General features: G+C 38.8%; 1 long non-coding RNA gene across 1 annotated transcript; it reads left to right on the top strand.

The window, feature by feature from the left end:
• Positions 1–1972: 1972 nt before the first annotated feature.
• LOC113891316 lies at positions 1973–24900 on the top strand. Its single transcript, XR_003510723.1, has 3 exons — positions 1973–2115; positions 2190–2357; positions 24611–24900. It is a non-coding gene; the product is annotated as an uncharacterized LOC113891316 (long non-coding RNA).
• The last annotated feature ends 1224 nt before the right edge of the window (positions 24901–26124 follow it).

Below are 26124 nucleotides of genomic sequence, written 5' to 3'. Positions count from 1 at the left end.
CATATCAATTTTTCCAGTAAATGGTTTATGCTCATCACAGCAGTGGAGAAATCTGACAGGGTCAGACTATGATATTTGTTCTGTTTTATGACTGTGTAAACTTTGAACGTCTGAACTGTCCAAGACAGATATTGCATTCATCCAGACTTTAGACCTACCTTGACTTCCATAGATTTTTAATGCAGCTGATGTATCAATGAACAATTTATTCTAAGATGCCATGCATCCAAACTGGTGTTTCAAAGGGTGGTCTGAAATGCCACAGTAGAGTATGCTAAGTGGCTTAGAGCTTAGAAGATGCTAGTTGGTTGATAGGGATGAAGGACAGAGGAATAGGGCATGAAAATGAAAAGCAAATGAGAATTTCACAAACTGATTTCATTTGGAGGGCTGAGCTCACAGTGGAGATAAGGTCACCCAAGTACAGGCTTGGCTTAGAGGACTTTCAGAAGTGTGCACTGTCCTGACAGCCACATGTGTTAGTCAACCTGAGCAATTTCTGTCCCGTGAATGTTGAGACAAAAATAGACTATGTTTTTATATGTGAGGAAATAAGAACATATGGTCTGACGTGGTTTGCTCATAGTCACAATGGGAAAGAATATTTAAAGTCCAGACTATCCCAGAAATCAAATCACTATAATGATGCTTTGAACAGATCAATTCTCTGATTTGAAAAGAAAGTGACTCAGGTATATACATACACCAACTCTCTTTTTAGCTTCTTTCCCCTGATAGGTCATTACAGAGCATTGAGTAGAATTCCCTATGCTATACAGTAGGTACTTAGTGAAAGTGATAGTTTCTCAGTTGTGTCTGACTCTTTGCAATCCCATGGACTGTAGCCTGCCAGGCTCCTCTGTCCATGAGATTTTCCAGGCAAGAATACTGGAGTGGGTTGTCTTTTGCTGCTCCAGGTAGGTACTTACTAGTTATCTATTTAGTATGTATCTGTCAATCCCAATCTCCATTTATCCCTCCCCATCCTTACCCCTGGTAACCACAAGTTTTTATACATCTGTGACTCTATTTCCATTTTGTTGTCTTTCTTTTATTTCCCCCTTTTGTTCTTTCTTCCTTGGTCTTTGTTTCTCCTTCAGTCTTGATTTATGCTTCTTTCTCCTTTAACTGACTTTTAACTGATACACTCATGGGTGTATCCCCTTTCCTCTGTCCCTAATAGTCCTTTTCAGTAAAATAAGGGAGGATATGTTATGTAGTCAATAAGGCTGCTTATTGATCTAGCACTAAATGTGTACGCAATATATATACAGAATGCTATACTGTGTATGGACTTAGTATTCTTTGAAAGATTTCACTTAAAAAGAGGTAATTCAAATGTCTTCTATTTCTAAAAATAATATCAGTAAAGATGACTATATAATACTTAATAGTTATATTCATATACCTTTTCCTTTTTAACTTAGTAAGTAAAAAATACATATAAGAAAAAAGGAAAGAAAAGGAATCTTCATCCATGATCTAGAATTAATTTAGAAATCTGAGCATTCATTTTATTTGACAAAAGTGTATTCCTCCTTGTGAGATGAGGATGGAATATGTGCCTTTGAAAGGAGTTAAGAACTACTTCTGCCCAGGAGGAAAACACACAAATGTATTCAGAGGATCTGTGTGACTGGGTAACCTTTAAGATCTCTTTTATCAACCTGGTTCTATGAATCTAGGCAAAGCAACTTAGTGCAAGCACATTAGAATTAGCTAGACTTTTCCAGCAATACTCTAAAAATAGACTAGTTCTAAACAAACCTGCCTACCTGTGTCTTAAAAGACAACTAGATAGACTACCATCTGCGTCTGTTTCCTTGGATTCAAGTTCATCGCAACAAACATTCACCAGAGCCTGCTTGAGGGAGGAAGTGGGTTAATCATTGTGGCTACTGGGAAATGAGGTCAGAGCCACACCACAGAAGGGCTCAAGGGTCAGGGTAGAGACAGATCAGAGGCACAGACAGTAAGGGCTACATGGTCTTGCTGAGCTGTCCACCCAGCAATTAGAGGGGCATGAGAAGCTGCACAGTGACAACCACAAGGAAGTCATCAGCATGAGTCATCTGCAAATATAGCCAACTCCATGTCATCTCCTTGCTTCAGCAGGTGGATCATTTATATTTTCCCTGGAAGCCATCCGCGGGTCTAAATGCTGGGGTTGATTTGTTTTTCTGTTGCAGGGGAGAAGGTGGTTTTCCCAGAAGGAGCTAGAATATGCCTGGCTCTGGCAGAGGTCCAAACACAGGAGAAAGACGGGGAGTTTTTGAAGTTCTCTCTCTCCTACTGTGCAAATTAAAGGTCCACTCATCTTTCTTACCCTCTGACCCTGAGAGAAACACACAGCTCAGGTAGGATCACTGTGGGTCATCTTTGTTGGCTTTCTGATCTTTTGCTGTTTAGCAGCTGGTAGCTAAAAATTAGGATGTAGCTTAAAAAAGGTGAATTTACAGCTCATCTTTTCTGCACACTATTTAATTCCTCTCACCAATAATGTTTAACCAGAAAACACTCTGACAGTTATTGAGAAAGAAGAGTGGCAACTATTGACTATTTCCATGCACAGCTTGGTTTGGAAATGAGAGATCCTGGGATGACAAATCAAAGAATATAAAAGTCTAAAAGTGTGTTAGTTGCTCAGTTATGTCCAACTCTTTCTATTTCATGGCTTGTAGCCCACCAGGCTCCTCTGTCCATGGAATTCTCCAGGCAAGAATACTGGAGTGGGTAGCCATTCCCTTCTCCTGGGAATCTTCCCAACCCAGCAATTGAACCCAAGCCTCCTGCATTGTAGGCGGATTCTTTACCATCTGAGCCATGAGGGATTTCCATAAAAGTCTGAACATGTGAATATTAGAGTGTGGAGGTTTAGAGGAAGGTGTCCTTTATCTACTGGAACACAAGGGTTCCAATAGTATGACAAAATGGAATTTCTCCTGTATGTATCTGTTTTCCCTTAGAGTTGGAGCCATATTTTTTTGAAAGTTCTGTAGAATCTGGGTGTAATAAAATAATAATAACTATTACAGTGGGCTTTAACTCATAGAAGAAAACTAATAGTCTAGTTAATGACTATAATGATGAGATTAGCAATGATGCTATATTATTTTCACAGATGGCAAAATAACTCTCTGAAAGGGAAGAGGGAATCATCTTGGCCAAGTGGTTACCTACCTCAGCTTACATGTTACTCTCAGGTTGCAGTCTCAACGTGTGGCAAATTCACTTTCACAGTGTGACAGTTGTTTTCACTGAGGCAAGAGAGCAAAACAGCTGGTTTTAACTCCAGTCCAATACAATTCTGTGTGCTGGAGCCACACTAATTAAGCCTCACCCTACTTCCACTTGGTGGTCCTTAAGATATCTGTAAACAGCTGTGTTATCTGTCCTATGCTCTTTCCTCTCCAGACAAAATGTCTTGAAATGCTGAAGTAGCTCAGCTTGTTCTGGAATATTCTTTCTAGTTGCATCTTGACATGAGTATTCTTATTTGACATCACCCAAAGCAAGCCTTCAGGGATTCACAATGTCTTTGGGACTTGTGTGGGCAGCAGTGTCTGGAGTAAGCGAGTAGGAAGTGGGGGCACAAGAGAGGAACACCCCACAGATGGGTGCAGAAGAGGCTGTAGGCCGTTCCCTTGTGAGTGGCTTATTTGCTTTTTCCTCTGGTCAACAGTAGGAGGAACTGCAATTCCTCCTGGCTAGCTTCGATTTATAACCAGTCTTTCCGACCTTTTGCTTCAGTGAACGAGTTTCCCAGGAAGCAGACCTCTGACTCTTGCCTCATTTTCAGATAAAAGCCCACTTTCAGACATCTGCCCAGCTCTTGGCATTGTTCTACAGAGCTGACTTTTCATTAGAGTGTTTTCACATGTGTCAAGCTGATTGTAAAGCTGAGGCTCTTCATATTGTTTTGTTTTATGAAAGAAGAAACCAAACACTTCCTGTACCAGTATGTTCAGTATGGACAGAGTTGAGAGACAGGAAATGTAGAAGATTTAGCATTAAAATGTGAAAACAATATTTTTAAATGGATTCAGATAAATATGACCTCATTTGAATATAGGTTGTAAGTTCCAGGAGCATCCTAGAACTGATTTAATCCCACCCATTGGTTTTGGAGAAGATCAGAGGTGATTGACACTAGTGAGTTGATTTTGAAGAACTACCAACATGGCTACATGCAGAAAGATCATGTTGACAAAGAGCCCTGTGTCTCCTAGGCAGTGTGAGTTGACTTAGAGAAGTAAAGGGGGGCTTGGTCTGCAAAGATGTCAACATCAGTGCTTATGCTTTCATCACACATGGCAAACATGAGGGGGTTCTGGACTCTGTCCCAGCCTTGCTGCCATTAACTTGTTTTGCTATTTTGTACTCATAATTCCTCTGGACCTCATGACTGTTCATCGCACACCTTTATAATGAATGTATTATGCCAGAAAAAAACTGCAAAGTAACTTTTCAAATTTGAGGGTTTAGTCTCCACAGTTCTTAGGCAAACAATGCAGTGAAAGACAATGAATGGTTACATACAAGTTTCTTTTGTCTTTTCTTTCTTTTTTAAATTAATTTTTATTGGAGTAGAGTTGCTTTATAATGTTGTGTTATTCTCTGCTATACAGCAAATTGAATCAAGTATACATATAGATATATCCCCTCTTCTTTGGATTTCCTTCCCATTTAGGTAACCACAGAGCACTGAGTAGAGTTTCCTTGCTATACAGTTGGTTCTCATTAGTTATCTAATTCATATAGAGTAGGGTATACATGTCAATTCCAATGTTCCAACTCATCCTGCTCCTCACCCTTTGATGTCCATATGTTTGTTCTCTACATCCATGTCTCTATTTCTGCTTTGCAAATAAGATCACCTATACTATTTTTTTCTAGATTCCACATGTATGTGTTAATATATAATATTTGTTTTTCTGACTTACTTTACTCTGTATGTCTATCTCTAGGTCCATCCACGTATAAAAGTTTCTTTTCTTTTTCTTTCTTTTCTTTATTCCCACAAATAGTGTAGGAAACATATAATGGATCATTCTGGTCTCTGACCCCTTTCTGTTCAGTCTTCTGCTCTCCTCCATCTGCTTCTTCTCAGAAGGAGATCACAGGTGATCTAGATGGCCTGGTGTAGATTAGGGACCATCCTTTTCAGGCTCTACATGAGGCAGGTCTGCACACCTTGCTCAACTCATACTGGCCTCCTCTTCTTTCCTCCTACCCCTTTTCATGTGCTCTAAAATACCAACATTTGTTCTTTGCCCAAGGAAAGTTCCTTTGCATCTTAAAATGTCCAACCCATGGGATCATATCTGTCAGGAATGCTCCTTCTCACTCCTCTTCACCCACAAAAGTCCTACTCATCACTAAGCCTCGACTTAAATATCACTTCTTTAGGGAAGCTTTCCACAGCCCTCTGTGCTGATTAGGTACTCTATGGCATGCTCTTTACTTCCTCCCCAGTGCTAATTGTGAATTTAATGATGTAGTTCTGTGAGTATGTACATGTGTATGATCATATATTTATCTTTTTCCATTTCTTCACTTTCAGCCTATGTGTGCCCTTAAAGTGAGTTTCTTAAAGGCAGCATATTATTAAAGTCTGTTTTCCTTTTAAAAGGATTCAGTCAACTCTGTGTCTTTTTGATTGGAGAAGTTTTAATCTATTTCCATTTAAAGTTTCATTTATTCAATAGGTAGAACTTAGAATTGCCATTTTGTTAATTCCCTACTATCAAATCTCCTATTCAGTATTATCCTAGAGTGTTACTTAGAGCAATAAAGCAAAATGGGAAAAATCAAGGACGAAAAGAAGGAAGGAAGAAAGGAAGGAAGGAAGGGGGAAAGAAAGAAAAGGTTTACAGATGGGAAAGAGAAAAATATATCTGTATCTATTTAGATAACATGATTGTATATGTAGACAATGCCAAGGAATAAGAAAATAATTTCTAGAATTAATAAGTGGGGTTGGCAAAGTTGCAGAATACAAGTTCAACATACAAAGATCAATATTTTGAAGTATATAGAAATATATTTCTGAACACTAGAAGTGTATATGGAAATCAAAACTTTTCATAACAATATATGTGAAATAGATTCAGAAATGAAATACTTCATAAATTTAACAAAACATACATGCTATCTGTAATCTGAAAACTACAAAGTGCTGATGAAAGGAATCAAGTAAGAATGAAATAGCTCTAACTAATAGAGCTACTGACTCTAATAGCTACTAAAATAGCTGTTTATTTATAATGATATTTATGAATTGAAAGAATCAGTATAGTAAAGATATCAATTTCCCCAAAATTGATCTATAGATTTAATACAAGCCCAATCAAAATCCCAGTAGAATTTTTTGTAGATATAGGCAGCAGTTCAGTTCAGTCACTTAGTCGTGTCCAAACTCTTTGCAACCCCGTGGACTGCAGTATGTCAGGCTTCCCTGTCCATCACCAACACCCAGAGCTTACTCAAACTCATGTCCATTTGAGTTAGTGTATATCAAAATTAGGGTTTCGGAGAAGGCAATGGCACCCCACTTCAGTACTTTTGCCTGGAAAATCCCATGGGCGGAGGAGCCTGGCAGGCTGTGGTCCATGGGGTCGCTAGGAGTCTGACAGGACTAAGCGACTTCACTTTCACTTTTCACTCTCATGCATTGGAGAAGGAAATGGCAACCCACTCCAGTGTTCTTGCCTGGAGAATCCCAGGGACAGGGGAGCCTGGTGGGCTGCTGTCTATGGGGTCACACAGAGTCGGGCACAACTGAAGCAACTTAGCAGCAGCAGCAGCATATCAAATTTTATATGCACAAGAAAAGAATTTAGAATAGCTGTTAAAACAGTTTTGGAAAAGAAGATAAAGTTGGAGAAATTTTATTATAAAATTTTAAGATTTACTGAAAAGCTATAGTAATCAAAATAGTGTGATATTGATGAAGAGACAGACATGGAGATTAATGGAAGAAAATAAAGAGTGCAGAATAGACCCACATAAATATGGCTAGTTAATTTTTTGACAAAGGTGCAAAAGCAATCCATTTGGGAAATGGCAATCTTTCAATAACTGATGTTGGAACACATGTGTATTCATATGGAAAATGAATAAATAAAGAAAGAGAATTTTAAACTTCACATCTTATACAAAAGTCACCTCAAAATAGATCCAAGATACAGCTAAAATTAGGATACATCCAGAAGAAAACATAGACAAAAAAATCCTTATGACTTTGTATTAGGCAAAGCATTCTTAGACATGACACCAAAAGTTCTGCCCATAGAAGGAAATGTTGATAAACTGGATATCACTGAAGTTAAATACTGTTATTCTGTTAAAAGAAATGGTTAAGAGACTGACAACACAAGGTTAGACTAGGTATATTTGCAATCACAAATCTAATAAAATATTTGTATGCAGAATATATAAAGAATGCTCAAAACTCAATAATAAGAAAATTAAAAACTGAATTACAATGGCTGAAGAGCAATTATATTTGTGACTTTCATATTCACTGTACTTTAATGACCTTCTCAAACTATTTATTAATGAGTTAGACTAATCCCTGCTTTCTGTGTCCCCTCTCTGCATTGTCTCTTGGTTTTAGGTAAGCGTTACAGGAAATTCATTCAGATCTCATTTACACACTTACCATGTTTTCATTCTTCCTTAAAGAATGATTGTATGCATGAGTACATGCTTACACATTTAAAACTATGGGTCTCCTTTTTTCTCATGGAAAGTTTTATTGAGAAATCCTTTACACATATGCAGAGGTGAAAACAGGAAATGTGCAAAGATTCTGTATTGGTTTTGGAACTGTGTGTATAGATGGGTACTGTGGGAACACGGTCAGGGGACTCTTGGGGTAAAAGGGTCTTCCCAACTCTCCTGAAATTGCGCCACGTGGGTGGTGTGCATTTCCCTAGAGCAGAACGAAACAGCAAAGGGGAATTCTCAATTTTGTTCCAAGAATGTAAAAAAATTCACTCACTTGACAAGGAAAAGGGGAGAAGTTAGCCATTTAAAGAAAGTCCCCGCATAATTTACTAAAACTACTGCCACGACAAAACTCTCAGAAGTCTGTGTGAAAAGAATACCCGCTGGCTCGGTTTTCTTTCTGGTCCGGGGACCGCTGATGCCCTGGCCTCTTTTCAGAGATGCGGAGCCAGGGAGTTGGGGAGAAATGACTCAGGGAGGCGGGGCCCTCCTCCGCAGCAGTCCACAGGGCTGGACTCTCACCTGGAAGACCCTACTGTTGCCTCAAGGGACGCACTAGGAGGTCTTCCTGTGGCTGCGTAGGGAGGGATCACAGAGGAGCAGAGGATGGTCCCCACCCCACTCCATGCCTCTGTGCAAAGGAAACGCGCTTTCTGTCTCCCACCCGGGGCTGCCGCCATGATTAATGAGCCTGCCGGTTTCGGGACTCCTTCCTGAGCTCACCTGTAGCAGCCCCACAGGGACTGTGGTGAGCGTGTCTTAGGCTCCTCTGTCTCTTCTCACTTCCCATGTGATCATCTTCCGCATGCACTGAGCTGCCTTCTTGTTGGGTTTGTTGCATTTTCTTTTTCTTTCCAGTTTATAAATCTCTTAACTAGATAACCACCAGTCTGTAGAAGAAGCGTGACATCCCTAAATATGCATCAGAGCCCCCGTGGATCCAGCTGATTATTCTACTGATGGTGACAATAAAATAACTTGAGATTTAAGCAGTGCATTTCCAAAAAGCTGAAAACACTGTGTATATAATCAGTCATTTACTCCCTGAATAATCCAGTAAGAAAGGGAGCATATTGTATTTCTTCCCTTTCTCCTTGTATCCTCTTTCTTTCCTTCCCTACCTCACTCCTTCCTTCCTGATAATTGTATCAGACTGAACCATATGAAGTCTGGCTTGGTAGGTCAAAAATGGTAGAATATTTTTTGTGGTTCAACTTAATATATTCTAGTAAAGGTAATAAAAGCTACATTTTACGTGGACTTAAATTTTTTATTAAATACTGTAGAATCAGGTTTTTAATTGGACATGATCTCTTAAGATCTAAGACATTTTTAGCTTTAACTTAATGTTAAAGAAATCTTTTTGTCAGAAGGAAATTGATATATTTCTTTCTCTTCCTTTCCATCCTTCTTCACTTCTAGGAACCCAGCTCCTCTAGCCTGAGCCAATGGCCTCAAAAATCTTGTAAGCATGGGGACTGTCCATCAGTAATTAACTTACAGGTGCATGAAAACTTGTGTGACTTTGGCATGGCATGGTAGTTCAACTTATGGAAGCATCCATACTTTTCGTTTTTCACACTACATTAGCACAAAAACTCAGGAGCCAACCAGAAATTTCAATAGCACTGGGCTCATCTTTCTCTATCTAACCATCTACTTCTCCCTTTCCTCATATCTTCACTGGATGCACTTGCCCTGATGGACTGATACTCCACAGCAGGCCTCCATTCAGCCACTCACATCTATCTTGGTTTGTTTGGCTTTCTTCCTTTCTGCCAGAAGGCTCTGATTTGAAGGTTTGCTGTGATTTAACAAAGGGGGAAAGTGAGGACCATCCAATAGAATGTGGTGATGAATGCACAACAGAACTACCAGAGGATGCAAGGTAACAAAGTCAAGAGGGGCCTAGATTTGGGGGCACACTCTGTGTTTTTTAGGGATTCCTGTTGGCTTCATTCCTCATCTTTAGGAGCTTAAAGATACTTCAGATTGATTTATTAATATCTCAACTTTATTCACTTTTCGAGAGAAACTGTGTGATATCTTTGTAATGGTTCAGCCAGAAATCTCAGCTCTTATGCTGCTCAAGTCTGTTCCAAATTGGAAAAAACAAATGGAATTTTGAAACTTATCCCTCGATATTGATTTCTTTTTTGTGCCTGCCGCATCTTGTGTACTCTTTAGCTTCTGGACTAATGTTTGTAGAAAGGGTTTATTATAAATGATCATTATTTCCCTAGACAACTAAAAAGAGTTACGTTAGGGAATTAAATCAGCTGAAATTGTGCACAGCAACACAGATACCCATACAGTGCTGGGATACTCACTCAGAAAGAAGGAGGCATACAAAGATGGGCTACCATCTGAGAGGTAACTCTGGGGCCCCAGCTGCTACCTAAGTTCTTAATTGGCTTCATACCTCCAATGTCCAGCCCCATAAAGCCATAACTCTTTCCTTGGTTAACCTTCTCCAACCACCAATGTTTTCTTGTTACTCCACTGCTTAAAGACCTATTCTTAAAGACCACATCCTACCCTTCCCTTGTTATTAAAAATGGACAGCATTCAGCCTGGACTGGAATATAAACCATATTTTTCCATGTTAGCATCACCAAGTCAACTCTTCCACTTGTTCATCACAAATCTGAAGCACATGGAGCTCCCCATTTAAAATGAACATACACTTCAGGCACAGTTCAAAAATGAATCCTCATAGAGTTCCTGCCAAAAGTACTGTAGAAACTATTATTTAGTAGACATCATATAAGGCTTATACTCTCCATCCATTTTTGCAGTTCCTTTACTTACTCATAAATTAGGTTACCAAAAGCCAGTGCGTGTGCTTGTCTCTCTCAAGAAAGCTTTTCCAGAGGATCATGAATTCTACTTGCCTTCATTTGAGGAATGCTGCAATACAGCATTCAAAAATGGACTGTGAATCCTGTGAAAGTACAAATAAAGATAGCATTGCTGATTCCTCCACGTGTTATGTGGCAAGTGCAGTGGACAACCCTCTGGCTGGCACTTTTTTTTCTTTTGTATTAGGAGTGTTGCTGACTCCAGTTTGGCTCCCCACCCCCCTTTAAAAACTCTTTTATTCCTCTCCTACATTACCCAAATGTATTTCAGATAATATTGCAAGCCATCCTCGATTCTTTCTGGAAAAAGGTAGGTTACCAGTAAGTACCACAGACAGACCTTCAGCTAGACACTTCAAGAAATAGATATGTCAGGTCTCAAATATCAAAAAGTGTTCCACGTGGCACTGACTAGAGCTGCCACCTCCCTGACCACATCACAGCCCCAGATGCTCTGAGCTTCCTTGCTGGATCCTTCGTTGACCATCCTGTTTTCTCCATGGTTCCCATGCTGCCCTACATTCTTTGCTTCCTTTGGGCCCTGTGGGTAACTTCATTTTCAACTTAGATGCCTTCCAAATCGCCCCTTAACCTGACTTATAATGTTCAGTCATTTGAACTACCAAAACCAGCCTGCCTGGGAAGGAATTTCTTTTATTGCAGCATTTTTCAAATGTCAGTCGGTTGTATCCTGCTTCACACTTGAACCTTATTTTGCGTAGTATCTTTCCTTAAATCCTTATATTTCCAACTGGACCTGAAATACACAGAATTGAGTTCATCATTTTTTTTGTTGTTGTTGTTGTTCTTGACAGACTCTCATCATCAAAGTGTATACGTTTCCTTATTTTGTTAGTTATTTAATTTCTTTGACTATGTAATACGTGTCTGTAAACCACCACCCCAAACAAAAGCCAGGATGTCTATATGACCCCTTTCCACAACCTATCCACCTACCCATTGCCCCCAGGAAAAGAATTTTGAATCTTGTGGTCATCATTCCTTTTCTGTACAGTCTCATTGCATCAATATGTAGATCTAAAATGTGCATGTTTTACTCTAATTGTTTTTAACCTTAAAAAAATTAATCTAACTCTATGCAATCTTTTTTGAGTATTGCTTTTCTTCTCATTTTATATAACTCAGATTTATCTCTGTTATTCTCAGTGGTTGTAGTTCATTCAGTTTTACTGCTATATAATATTCTGTTATGTGAATTCACCACCGTTTATTCATCTACTTTTTTTGCTATTGGGTATTTGGTGGAGTTCGTGATTTCCTTAGTGTTCAGAGGACTGCTGTGAACTTTATTCTGCGTATCACCTGCATTCAAGTGCAAAAATGTATCTTGATATGAACATACAGGCTGGGATGGTGACTCATTAAAGCAGGCAAATATTCCATTTAAGGAGGCGATGCCAACCTGTTTTCCAAAGCAGTCACATCAATTTATTCTGCCACCAATCATTACAGATAGCTCCGAATTCATACCTTCCTCAATGCTTGCAAGTGTTAGACTTCTGAATTTATACCAACAGGATAGGTGAAAAGTCTCACTTAAAAAATTATGGGGAAATGTTATATTTTTAATCATAAGTAGAAAACTCATATCATTTCATACAAATAGAAAACCATGAAAATAAATAAATAAACCAAAACCAAAATCATGTTCAAAATCATCACTGGATACTTCTACCTATTGAAAGCAATTAGCCTGAGGTTGCTGTTTCTTTTTTTGAAAGGGAAAGTTAGCAGACATTAGCGAGCATTGGAGTTAACGACAGCAAGCTGAGATGGTTTGACTGAAAGAACATTGAAAAGGAGGTTCCTTTCTCAATCTGTGATTTACTGTATTTAATTTTGAATACTCTTAATTCTTAAAATCATCTACATTGCCACCCACACACTTGCCCTAATTTGGTCCTCTGTAGCATTTCCTTAAATAATCTCTTATTAATCACAGCCAATTCCCAAGTGATCCTGTGAGGTTCTGATATCTTGTTGACAGTGTCAACTTATATTTTGAATTTATTTGAATAAATTCATTATGTTTTATATCAAGAAAGAGTTCATTCATTGGCTTTACCTAATGAGGACATCAAAGTCTGTTTGGATTTTGCTTTCTGCTTCAATAGTAAGGGATTCTTGTTGTACTTGAGGACTCTTAGTCAAATATTTTTTTGTCTGAACTGTTTCTGATCTTTCTGGTTTATTTTTTAATGTTTTGTATCATACGTATTTTAACACTGGAAGCTATCTCAAGTGTTTTGGACGTGTATGCTAAATAAATTATGCTATAGAAAAAGAGCTTCTACTGTGAATGAATAAGTGATCAGTTATTGTTTTTATACTCTGCATTGTTTTTATACTGTTCTATGTGGTGACCTCATGTTTTTCACTTAGAATATAAACTTCTAGAAGACAGGAATTGCCTTACATTAAATGTGTGTATATGGCTTCCCTGATAGCTCAGTTGGTAAAGAATCCACCTGCAATGTAGGAGACCCTGGTTTGATTCCTGAGTTGGGAAGATCCCCTGGAGAAGGGAAAGGCTACCCACTCCAGTATTCTGGCCTGGGTCACAAAGAGTCAGAAACGACTGAGTGACTTTCACTCAAATGTATGTATTCCTTGGTTCTTAGCAAAACATTGGATAGTAAGCATCCCCTAAACACTTGTGTTTCAGGGGGACATCCTCTAAAGTAATGGTAGGAAATCTGGAGGTGGCAATGACCTTAAAAAAAAAAAAAAAACTAACAAAAAATAGAATGAGAAAGGCTTTCTAAAATCATGTCACCTTCCCATGCAATAGAACAGCTATAGTACTGTTTTTCTTCATAAAACCAGTCTGTCAGTGTGCTGAGTGACAATTTTGCTTCAGTTCTGAACACTCAGTGTTCCTTTACTTCATACATAATCAGGGAGAAAGATATTCAGGATTGTGTGGATATTGCATCTCTCCCAAAGGATTTTATTGACCCTGAGAATACGTGCTGGAAATGAGGGATAACATTTGTGTTCCGTGTGGGATAGGGCCTTGCATACTCCAAGACACCCTGATGAGAAGGCTGGAGAATGTTATTCACACAAGGCCAGCATCAGATCCTGGGCTAATCAATGGGGGTGCTTGTAAGATATGAATCACGCCCATTATTTGGCCCACACTTAAGATTCTGAGTCTGTCAATGAAGTTGGTCAAATTGGCAGACATGTCCGTTCTGGTCTCTGTGAACACTGGAGAGCTATAAAATTGCTCTGAGTGGAAAATTCAACTCAAGCAGGAATTATGCATCTGCAGCCAACACCACCAAGCAAACTGAAAACCAACCAGAATATTAAAAAAACAAATGACCACAAACCATACAAAATGTTCAAGTCCGTGGTATAAAGAAAAATATTCCAAGAACTCCAAAGGTCTGATTTATTAAAGACCTCGGTTCTTGCAAATGCATAAAATTGCACAATGACTCATAGAAAATCAGTCCCTCAATGCATTTTGCACCAGGTAGAAGATATATGAAGAAAACCCCCATTTATACAAGGAGCCCATGATCCCTGTGATTTATTAGGCAATTTCCCCATGTGCAATACTGTGTGAGCACCAGGCCCAGCGTGGAACCCTAACCAGAAGAAGAAATCAGGATGAAACTAGAGGGGCCAGCAAAAGTCTGGATTCAAAGGCATGTTTGTGTGCAACTTGGCAGCAATGAGACCAAGTAGGGAGGCTGGAAATCTTAAAGAAAGAAAAACATTCCCCATTGGGCTCCAACAACTACAGAAGGAAAGTTTTCCCAGAGGAGACCATTCATTCTCAGCTAGCTCTCCTGTTCTACAAAACAGTAGGGCTTTGCCAGTGTCCCCACATTTTCCCAAGAAGAGAGAGGTGGCCTAATCCACTGTGGACTAGCTCCCTTTATTGGAAATGTCTGTGCTCCTGTGGACAGCAACCCCCCCCCCCCGCCCGCCCACCACCTTCCCTGAGGGGTGGTTCCATCATGCTGGTCCAGAAGATTAAAATCTGCACTGAGCTGAATAGAAATGTTATGCCTTAGGGATATGAAGGCAGGGAAGAGGATGCTAGATGATAATCCTGAAGTCATGTTGACTGAAAACAAAGGGTGAATTTTAGTCTCAAAATGCCTGAAACCACTCATTCTGTGATCCTGGCTGCTCCATCTAAGATGGAGTCTATTTGGGATGCTTGCAGTCTATTAGGGAAAGTTCATTTAACCAGATGACTAGGAATAAGGCCGGATCTCTTTTATGTTTCCATGTCATGATTTTCTCCAGCTAGTTTCATGGAATATTGCCACGTGGGGCATATTTCTGTCTCCAGACACTCACAAAATATCTAAATTACATGGGTGGAACTCAACATGAGAAGATATTAAAAAGTTTAATTAGGAAGTTCATATATATATATATATATATATATATATGTAACAAATGGTGTATGTGTGGGAAAAAAATGTATATATGTATGTTTTCCACAGACAGAGAATTCCTGGGCAACTTTGTCCTGGAAAACCCATTCCTTTTCCTTTAAGAAAGCCCAAGGCACATGCAGCCCTATTTTAGACTTTGCGGTTTGTGTCATGGCGGAATTCTGTCTAATATGTTGGCTAGAGCTGCGAAAGCTGGTGGGCCCCCATGTCTCTTCTGGTATCTCTGGCCTTCCTCTGGGTGTCAGCACTGGAGATGCTCAGGCTTCACTCTGTGTCTGAGTTTTTAACTTGTGGCTTCAGGTCAATGAGATCAGGATCCTTCTGGGTGTGGGGATGCGGGAAATGAAAACAAAACATAAGTATTTCAGTTGAGGTCTCTCCTGTCTTCTCCTTTCTCTAGTATGATTTTCCTAGGGCTTCCTCGTGGCTCAGCAGTAAAGTATCTGCCTGCCAACGCAGGAGACACAAGTCCAATCCCTGGTCCGGGAAGATCCTACATGCTGTGGAACAACTAAGCCCGGGCACCACAACTATAGAGGCTTTGAGCCTGTGCTCTAGAGCCTGGGAACCACAACTACTGAAGCCCCCATGCCCTAGAGCCCATGCTTTACAACAAGAGAAGCCACCAGAATGAGAAGCCCATGCACCACAACTAGAGAGTAACCCCAGCTTTCTGCAACTAGAGAAAAGCCCATGCACTAATGAAGACCCATCACAGCCACAAATAAATATATAAAATTATTTTTAAAAATCACGTTTCTAAAAAAAAAGATTTTTCTATTTGCAGAAAATCATTCCTTGATTTCTTAAGTTTTCTCTTTCACATATTTACCTACTCAACTCTCTAACTGCATTAAAAACATGTATTTAAGTAAAACAAACAAGCAAACAGTTAACTCACCAAAGCACCTATTTTCTTTTTTTGTTACTATGCATTTTATTTAATTTAAATTTATTTATTTTAATTGGAGGCTAATTACTTTACAATACTGTATTGGTTTTGCCATACATCAACATGCATCCACCATGGGTGTGAACCCCCGTCCCACCTCCCTCCCTGTACCATCCCTCTGGGTCATCCCAGTGCACCAGCCCCAAGCATCTTGTATCATGCATCGAACCTGGACTGGCGATTTGTTTCTTATATAATATTATACATGTTTCAATGCCATTCTCCCAAATAATCTCACCTTCTCCCTCTCCCACAGAGTCCAAAAGACTGTTCTATACATCTGTGTCTCTTTTGCTGTCTCACATACAGGGTTATCGTTACCATCTTTCTAAATTCCATATATATGTGTTAGTATGCTGTATTGGATTGGAGAAGGAAATGGCAACCCACTCCAGTGTTCTTGCCTGGAGAATCCCAGGGACGGGGGAACCTGGTGGGCTGCTGTCTATGGGGTCGCACAGAGTCGGACACAACTGAAGCGACTTTGCAGCAGCATACTGTATTGGTGTTTTTCTTTCTGGCTTACTTCACTCTGTATAATAGGCTCCAGTTTCATCCACCTCATTAGAAATGATTCAAATGTATTCTTTTTAATGACCAAGTAATACTCCATTGTGTATATGTACCACAGCTTTCTTATCCATTCATCTGCTGATGGACATCTAGGTTGTTTCCATGTCCTGGCTATTATAAACAGTGCTGCAATGAACATTGGGGTACACATGTCTCTTTCCCTTCTGGTTTCCTCAGTGTGTATGCCCAGCAGTGGGATTGCTGGGTCATAAGGCAGTTCTATTTCCAGTTTTTTAAAGAATCTCCACACTGTTCTCCATAGTGTCTGTACTAGTTTGCATTCCCATCAACAGTGTAAGAGGGTCCCCTTTTCTCCACACTCTCTCCAGCATTTATTGCTTGTACACTTTTGGATCGCAGCCATTCTGACTGGTGTGAAATGGTACCTCATAGTGGTTTTGATTTGCATTTCTCTGATAATGAGTGATGTTGAGCATCTTTTCATGTGTTTGTTAGCCATCTGTATGTCTTCTTTGGAGAAATGTCTATTTAGTTCTTTGGCCCATTTTTTGATTGGGTCGTTTATTTTTCTGGAATTGAGCTGCAGAAGTTGCTTGTATATTTTTGAGATTAGTTGTTTGTCAGTTGCTTCATTTGCTATTATTTTCTCCCATTCTGAAGGCTGTCTTTTCACCTTGCTTATAGTTTTCTTTGTTGTGCAGAAGCTTTTAATTTTAATTAGGTCCCATTTGTTTATTTTTGCTTTTATTTCCAATATTCTTGGCGGTGGGTCATAGAGGATCCTGCTGTGATTTATGTCGGAGAGTGTTTTGCCTATGTTCTCCTCTAGGAATTTTATAGTTTCTGGTCTTACATTGAGATCTTTAATCCATTTTGAGTTTATTTTTGTGTATGGTGTGAGAAAGTGTTCTAGTTTCATTCTTTTACAAGTGGTTGACCAGTTTTCCCAGCACCACTTGTTAAAAAGATTGTCTTTTCTCCATTGTATATTCTTGCCTACTTTGTCAAAGGTAAGGTGTCCATAGGTGTGTGGATTTATCTCTGGACTTTCTATTTTGTTCCAATGATCTATATTTCTGTCTTTGTGCCAGTACCATACTGTCTTGATGACTGTGGCTTTGTAGTAGAGCCTGAAGTCAGGCAGGTTGATTCCTCCAGTTCCATTCTTCTTTCTCAAGATTGCTTTGGCTATTCGAGGTTTTTTGTATTTCCATACAAATTGTGAAATTATTTGTTCTAGCTCTGTGAAAAATATCATTGGTAGTTTGATAGGGATTGCATTGAATCTATAGATTGCTTTGGGTAGTATACTCATTTTCACTATATTGATTCTTCCAATCCATCAACATGGTATATTTCTCCATCTATTAGTGTCCTCTTTGATTTCTTTCACCAGTGTTTTATGGTTTTCTATATATAGGTCTTTAGTTTCTTTAGGTAGATATAGTCCTAAGTATTGTTTCTTTTTGTTGCAATGGTGAATGGAATTGTTTCCTTAATTTCTCTTTCTATTTTTTCATTATTAGTGTATATGAATGCAAGAGATTTCTCTGTGTTGATTTTATATCCTGCAACTTTACTATATTCATTGATTAGCTCTAGTAATTTTCTGGTGGAGTCTTTAGGGTTTTCTATGTAGAGGATCATGTCATCTGCAAACAGTGAGAGTTTTACTTCTTTTCCAATATGGATTCCTTTTGTTTCTTTTTCTGCTCTGATTGCTGTGGCCAAAACTTCCAAAACTATGTTGAATAGTAATGGTGAAAGTGGGCACCTTTGTCTTGTTTCTGACTTTGGAGGAAATGCTTTCAATTTTTCACCACTGAGGATAATGTTTGCTGTGGGTTTGTCATAGATAGCTTTTATTATGTTGAGGTATGTTCCTTCTATTCCTGCTTTCTGGAGAGTTTTTATCATAAATGGATGTTGAATTTTGTCAAAGGCTTTCTCTGCATCTATTGAGATAATCATATGGCTTTTATTTTTCAATTTATTAATGTGGTGTATTACATTGATTGATTTGTGGATATTGAAGAATCCTTGCATCCCTGGGATAAAACCCACTTGGTCATGATGTATGATCTTTTTAATGTGTTGTTGGATTCTGATTGCTAGAATTTTGTTAAGGATTTTTGCATCTATGTTCATCAGTGATATTGGCCTGTAGTTTTCTTTTTTTGTGGCATCTTTGTCAGGTTTTGGTATTAGGGTGATGGTGGCCTCATAGAATGAGTTTGGAAGTTTACCTTCCTCTGCAATTTTCTGAAAGAGTTTGAGTAGGATAGGTGTTAGCTCTTCTCTAAATTTTTGGTAGAATTCAGCTGTGAAGCCGTCTGGACCTGGGCTTTTGTTTGCTGGAAGATTTCTGATTACAGTTTCAATTTCCATGCTTGTGATGGGTCTGTTAAGATTTTCTATTTCTTCCTGGTTCAGTTTTGGAAAGTTGTAGTTTTCCAAGAATTTGTCCATTTCTTCCAAGTTGTCCATTTTATTGGCGTATAATTGCTGATAGTAGTCTCTTATGATCCTTTGTATTTGTGTTGTCTGTTGTGATCTCTCCATTTTCATTTCTAACTTTATTGATTTGATTTTTCTCCCTTTGCTTCTTGATGAGTCTGGCTAATGGTTTGTCAGTTTTATTTATCCTTTCAAAGAACCAGCTTTTGGCTTTGTTGATTTTTGCTATGGTCTCTTTTGTTTCTTTTGCATTTATTTCTGCTCTAATTTTTAAGATTTCTTTCCTTCTACTAACCCTGGGGTTCTTCATTTCCTCCTTCTCTAGTTGCTTTAGGTGTAGAGTTAGGTTATTTATTTGACTTTTTTCTTATTTCTTGAGATATGCCTGTATTGCTATGAACTTTCCCCTTATGACTGCTTTTACAGTGTCCCACAGGTTTTGAGTTGTTTTATTTTCATTTTCATTCATTTCTGTGCATATTTTGATTTCTTTTTTTATTTCTTCTGTGATTTGTTGGTTATTCAGCAGCGTGTTGTTCAGCATCCATATGTTGGAATTTTTAATAGTTTTTCTCCTGTAATTGAGATCTAATCTTAGTGCATTATGGTCAGAAAAGATGCTTGGAATGATTTCAATTTTTTTGAATTTACCAAGGCTAGATTTATGGCCCAGGATGTGATCTATCCTGGAGAAGGTTTGGTTTGCACTTGAGAAAAAGGTGAAATTCATTGTTTTTTGGTGAAATGTCCTATAGATATCAATTAGGTCTAACTGGTCTATTGTGTTATTTAAAGTTTGTGTTTCCTTGTTAATTTTCTGTTTAGTTGATCTATCCATAGGTGTGAGTGGAGTATTAAAATCTCCCACTATTATTGTGTTATTGTTAATTTCCCCTTTCATACTTGTTAGCACTGTCTTACATATTGCAGTGTTCCTATGGTGGGTGCATATATATTTATAATTGTTATATCTTCTTCTTGGATTGATCCTTTGATCATTATGTAGTGTCCTTCTTTGTCTCTTTTCACAGCCTTTGTTTTAAAGTCTATTTTATCTGATATGAGTATTGCTACTCCTGCTTTCTTTTGGTCTCTATTTGTGTGGAAAATCTTTTTCCAGCCCTTCACTTTCAGTCTGTATGTGTCCCCTGTTTTGAGGTGGGTCTCTTGTAGGCAACATATATAGGGATCTTGTTTTTGAATCCATTCAGCCAGTTTTTGTATTTTGGTTGGGGCATTCAACCCATTTACGTTTAAGGTAATTATTGATAAGTATGATCCTGTTGCCATTTACTTTATTGTTTTGGGTTTGAGTTTATACACCCTTTTTGTGTTTCTTGTCTAGAGAATATCCTTTAGCATTTGTTGAAGAGCTGGTTTGGTGGTGCTGAATTCTCTCAGCTTTTGCTTGTCTGTAAAGCTTTTGATTTCTCCTTCATATTTGAATGAGATCCTTGCTGGGTATAGTAATCTAGGCTGTAGGTTATTTTCTTTCAACACTTTAAGTATGTCTTGCCATTCCCTCCTGGCCTGAAGAGTTTCTATTGAAAGATCAGCTGTTATTCTTATGGGAATCCCCTTGTGTGTTATTTGTTGTTTTTCCCTTGCTGCTTTTAATATTTGTTTTTTGTGTTTGATCTTCGTTAATTTGATTAATATGTGTCTTGTGTTTTGCCTTGAGTTTATCCTGTTTGGGACTCTCTGGGTTTCTTAGACTTGGGTGATTATTTCCTTCCCCATTTTAGGGAAGTTTTCAACTATTATCTCCTCAAGTATTTTCTCATGGTCTTTCTTTTTGTCTTCTTCTTCTGGGACTCCTATGATGCAAATGTTGGGGCATTTAATACTGTCCTGGAGATCTCTGAGATTGTCCTCATTTCTTTTAATTTGTTTTTCTTTTTTCCTCTCTGATTCATTTATTTCTACCATTCTATCTTCTACTTCACTAATCCTATCTTCTGCCTCTGTTACTCTACTATTTGTTGCCTCCAGAGTGTTTTTGATCTCATTTATTTCTGCTTTATTGACTATGCCAAAGCCTTTGACTGTGTGGATCACAATAAACTGTGGAAAATTCTGAAAGAGATGGGAATACCAGACCACCTAATCTGCCTCTTGAGAAATTTGTATGCAGGTCAGGAAGCAACAGTTAGAACTGGACATGGAACAACAGACTGGTTCCAAATAGGAAAAGGAGTTCGTCAAGCTGTATATTGTCACCCTGTTTATTTAACTTCTATGCAGAGTACATTATGAGAAACACTGGACTGGAAGACACACAAGCTGGAATCAAGATTGCTGGGAGAAATATCAATAACCTCAGATATGCAGATGATACCACCCTTATGGCAGAAAGTGAAGAGGAACTAAAAAGCCTCTTGATGAAAGTGAAAGTGGAGAGTGGAAAAGTTGGCTTAAAGCTCAACATTCAGAAAACGAAGATCATGGCATCCGGTCCCACCACTTCATGGGAAATAGATGGGGAAACAGTGGAAACAGTGTCAGACTTTATTTTTCTGGGCTCCAAAATAACTGCAGATGGTGACTGCAGCCATGAAATTAAAAGACGCTTATTCCTTGGAAGGAAAGTTATGACCAACCTAGATAGCATATTCAAAAGCAGAGACATTACTTTGCCAACAAAAGTTCGTCTAGTCAAGGCTATGGTTTTTCCTGTGGTTATGTGTGGATGTGAGAGTTGGACTGTGAAGAAGGCTGAGCACTGAAGAATTGATGCTTTTGAACTGTGGCGTTGGAGAAGACTCTTGAGAGTCCCTTGGACTGCAAGGAGATCCAACCAGTCCGTTCTGAAGGAGATCAGCCCTGGAATTTCTTTGGAAGGAATGATGCTACAGCTGAAACTCCAGTACTTTGGCCACCCCATGCGAAGAGTTGACTCATTGGAAAAGACTCTGATGCTGGGAGGGATTGGGGGCAGGAGGAGAAGGGGACGACAGATGATGAGATGGCTGGATGGCATCACTGACTCGATGGACGTGAGTCTGAGTGAACTCCGGGAGTTGGTGATGGACAGGGAGGCCTGGCGTGCTGTGATTCATGGGGTCGCAAAGAGTCGGACATGACTGAGCGACTGATCTTATCTGATCTGGATTGCATTATTCATTATATATTGATTCTTTTTTATTTCTTCTAGGTCCTTGTTAAACCTTTCTTGTATCTTCTCAATACTTGTCTCCAGGCTATTTATCTGTGAATCCATTTTGATTTCAAGATTTTGGATTATTTTCACTATCATTATTCGGAATTCTTTATCAGGTAGATTCCCTATCTCTTCCTCTTTTGTTTGGTTTGGTGGGCATTTATCCTGTTCCTTTACCTTCTGGGTATTCCTCTGTCTCTTCATCTTGTTTATATTGCTGAGTTTGGGGTGGCCTTTCTGTATTCTGGCAGTTTGTGGAGTTCTCTTTATTATGGAGTTTCCTTGCTGTAGGTGGGGTTGTACGGGTGGCTTGTCAAGGTTTCCTGGTTAGGGAAGCTTGTGTCAGTGTTCTGGTAGGTGGAGCTGGATTTCTTCTCTCTGGAGTGCAATGAAGTATCCAGTAATAAGTTATGAGATGTCAGTGGTTTTGGAGTAACTTTGGGCAGCCTGTATATTGGAGCTCAGGGCTGTGTTCCTGTGTTGCTGGAGCATTTGCATGGTATGTCTTGCTCTGGAACTTGTTGGCCCTTGGGTGGTGCTTGGTTTCAGTGTAGGTATGGAGGCGTTTGATGACCTCCTGTCGATTAATGTTCCCTGGAGTCAGGAGTTCTCTGGTGTTCTCAGGATTTGGACTTAAGCCTCCTGCTTCTGGTTTTCAGTCTTATTTTTACAGTAGTCTCAAGACTTCTCCATCTATACAGCACTGTTGATAAAACATCTAGGTTAAAGATGAAAAGTTTCTCCTTTTGAAGACAATGAGCTGCTTTTCTGGGTGCCTGATGTCCTCTGCTGGCATTCAGAAGTTGTTTTGTGGAATTTACTCAGCGTTTAAATGTTCTTTTGATGAATTTGTGGGGGAGAAAGTGGTCTCCTCATCCTATTCCTCTGCCATCTTGCCTTGTAATCTACTATGCATTTTTTAATTGAAGATAGTTAATTTGCAATGTTGTATTAGTTTCAAGTATACAGCAAAGTGATTCAATTATACATATATACATTCTTTTTCAGATTTTTTTTCCATATAGGTTATTACAAGATAGTGAGTAGAGTTCTGTGTGTTATGTAGTAGGTCCTTGTTGTTTACCCATTTTATATATGTGCATGCATGCTAAGTCACTTCAGTTGTGTCTGACTCTCTGTGACCCTATGGACTGTAGCCCACTAGGCTCCAATGTTCATGGGATTCTCCAGGCAAGAATAGTGGAGTGGGTGCCATGCCCTCCTCCAGGGGATCTTCCCAACACAGGGATTGAACCCACGTCTCTTATGTCTCCTGCATTGGCAGGTGGGTTCTTTACCAGTGGTGCTACCTGGGAAGTCCTAGATTCCTAACTTATCTCTCCCTGTCACCATCCCCTTTTGTAACCATGTTTGTTTTCTGCTATTTTTTAAAGAAACTATTTGAATTCAGGAGATACAGGTTCTAATATCAGTTTCACAATCTGTGAACAGAAAAAGCCTAAGCAATATAAGAATACTACTATCACCCTAAAGCAAGAATGTCTGCTTTTCAATTTATAAGCTGATGACTTACCATCAATTATTGTAAGTGGACTATATTAGTCCATTGTGTTTATCATCAACCTGAATTTTCAAAGCCTTGTGAGGTTTAACTGTTAAAAGAGTAATTTGTAAAATTCCATGATTAAATGTGGAAAATACATCTCAGTTCAGAACTAAAATTACATATATTATGGTTTCAAAAACTATATTTTAGAGAGATATACTTAATAATTACTGACATTAATTAAGTATCCATGAATATTAAATGCATTGCTTTCTTACTTTTTTGAGTGAAACTATGAAATGCTAGGCTTCTTTAATAGCACAGATGGTAAAGAATCTGCCTGCAATGCAGGAGACCCGGGTTTGAGTCCTGGGTTGGGAAGATCCCCTGGAGAAAGAAATGGCAACCCACTCTAGTATTTTTGGCTGGAGAATTCATGGACAGAGGAGCCTGGCAGACTACAGTCCACGGAGTCGCAAAGAGTCAACACGACTGAGCAATTAACACAAACAAACACACATAAAATACAGATTGTCCTTGGCATTTGTGAGCATTTGAAGGGGAGGAGGGAAATGAACTTTAAAAATTCCTGAGGGGTACCTCTCAAATAAATTACTTAAGTCTCATTCTGCTTTACCAATGAAACTTTCACAGACTATTTGGTTAATTAGAGGACATATTTCAGAATATTCCACTCATTTTTTTTTTCTGGTAAGACCAAATGACGGAAAAGAAGTATGAAGCATAAGAAATGGATGAATTTATGACCTAATATAAGTGGAATCATGCAGAAGTTGTGTGTGTGTGTGTGTTTTCTTATTTTGGGGCCCATCCTGATTCACCACTAATATGTTTTTAAAAATCAAGGAGGAACTTGTCCAAACCTCAGTTCATAGGAATGGAATTAATATTGCTATAAAAACAAAGAGTGGGGGGAATAAACTCTGGCACTCTGACTAACAGGAACCGTTGAACTCAGCCGCTGTGAGGACCGTGTGACTCATTCCGGGAAAGAACTTTCCTCTGCCATTCTCTGAAGGGGATTCAACCTCGTCCATCAGCTATTAGCTCAGCTTTTTAAATTAACCATATCAAGACCCACCAACATTGCCTAGAAAAAATCATGTGTTGATGTGTTGTTCATGTATTTGAAGACAAAAGGACTGTGAGAGTCGGATGCGCTAAAGAATTTTTTTCTTTTTGTAGCATTTATTGTAAAATTTTTAAAAATCTTAATTGCAAAAATTTGAAAAATAAAGTTTTATGGAAAAATGTCTGAATTCTGTTCAAATGAGAAACATTACAGGGATTTTTTTTTTCCTACCTCAATTGGTTTTGTTTTCAAGAAAACATGACACATGCCACTTAAAAACTTCAAGATGGGAGAAGAAAAGTCATATGCTTTCAATTAAAATAGGTTCTTTTTGTCTCCCAGAGAGTATTTAAGTATTTCATGGGAGCCTGAGAAATCAGTGCAGTTTTATACTTTTTTTTTCAGAAGGGATGTGCTACATTATCCCACAAATTCTTGCCTATGGTCTGGTCTCATCCAAATTTCCCAATTTGCCTGGAAGAGAAAGGCTATTTCCTGGTTGAAATAGCTTTCTTTTTCACATATTTTATCAGACTAGGCTTCACTGATCAACTCTCACATATCAGTGTCTAAACCACAATGGTTTATTCCTCATTCATGTTACACAACTACACAACCACCATGGTCATTATGGGCACTCAGGAACCCAGTTGCTGAGAGTCAAGATGGGTTGAAAGACTGCTTTGGAAGGTCTTGCCTTAGCAATTAAGTGCTTAGCTCATAATTGACCCAATTCAGATTTTGGCCAGAGCAAGTCACATGATGCCATCCCACCTCAAGGAAGTCAGGAAGTACAATCTTTCTGTTTGCTAGCTTTATGTGATGAACTGTAAGAACACAACCACACATATAATTGCATACCTACATTAATTACTTAAAGCTTGGCTTCCAGTAATTCCTCCCTGGCATGGAGGTGTCCGTGAATTCTAAAATTACTTGAAATTCTTGTAATGTGTGTGTGCATATGTGTGTGTGTGTGTGCACAGTCGTGTCTGACTCTTTGTCATCGAATGGATTATAGCCACCATGCTCCTCTGTCCATGGAATTTTCCAGGCAAGAATACTGGAGTGGGTTGCCATTTCCTCCTCCAGGGGATCTTCCCAATCCAGGGATCAAATCTGCATCTCTTGCATCTCCTGCATTGGCAGATGGATTCTTTACCACTGACTGAGCCACCTGGGAAGCTCTATTCATGTAATATGTTTACCCATCTCTTCCACCTTGTATTTATGAATAGACATTAGTTTAGGTTAAACATATGGACATTTTGATTGTGGTTATCATCAAGCCAGTGGTTGGACATATATTTTCCTTTGATTCCTATACTTTCATAAGCCAGTTAATTCACCAATCATTATCCAATTGATAATTTATTTCTGCTCT

The sequence above is a fragment of the Bos indicus x Bos taurus genome, chromosome 4, assembly GCF_003369695.1.
Source record: "Bos indicus x Bos taurus breed Angus x Brahman F1 hybrid chromosome 4, Bos_hybrid_MaternalHap_v2.0, whole genome shotgun sequence".
Classification (NCBI taxonomy): Eukaryota; Metazoa; Chordata; class Mammalia; order Artiodactyla; family Bovidae; genus Bos; species Bos indicus x Bos taurus.
Note: the sequence above shows the minus strand (reverse complement) of the source record. Positions and strands in the feature narration are given on the sequence as shown.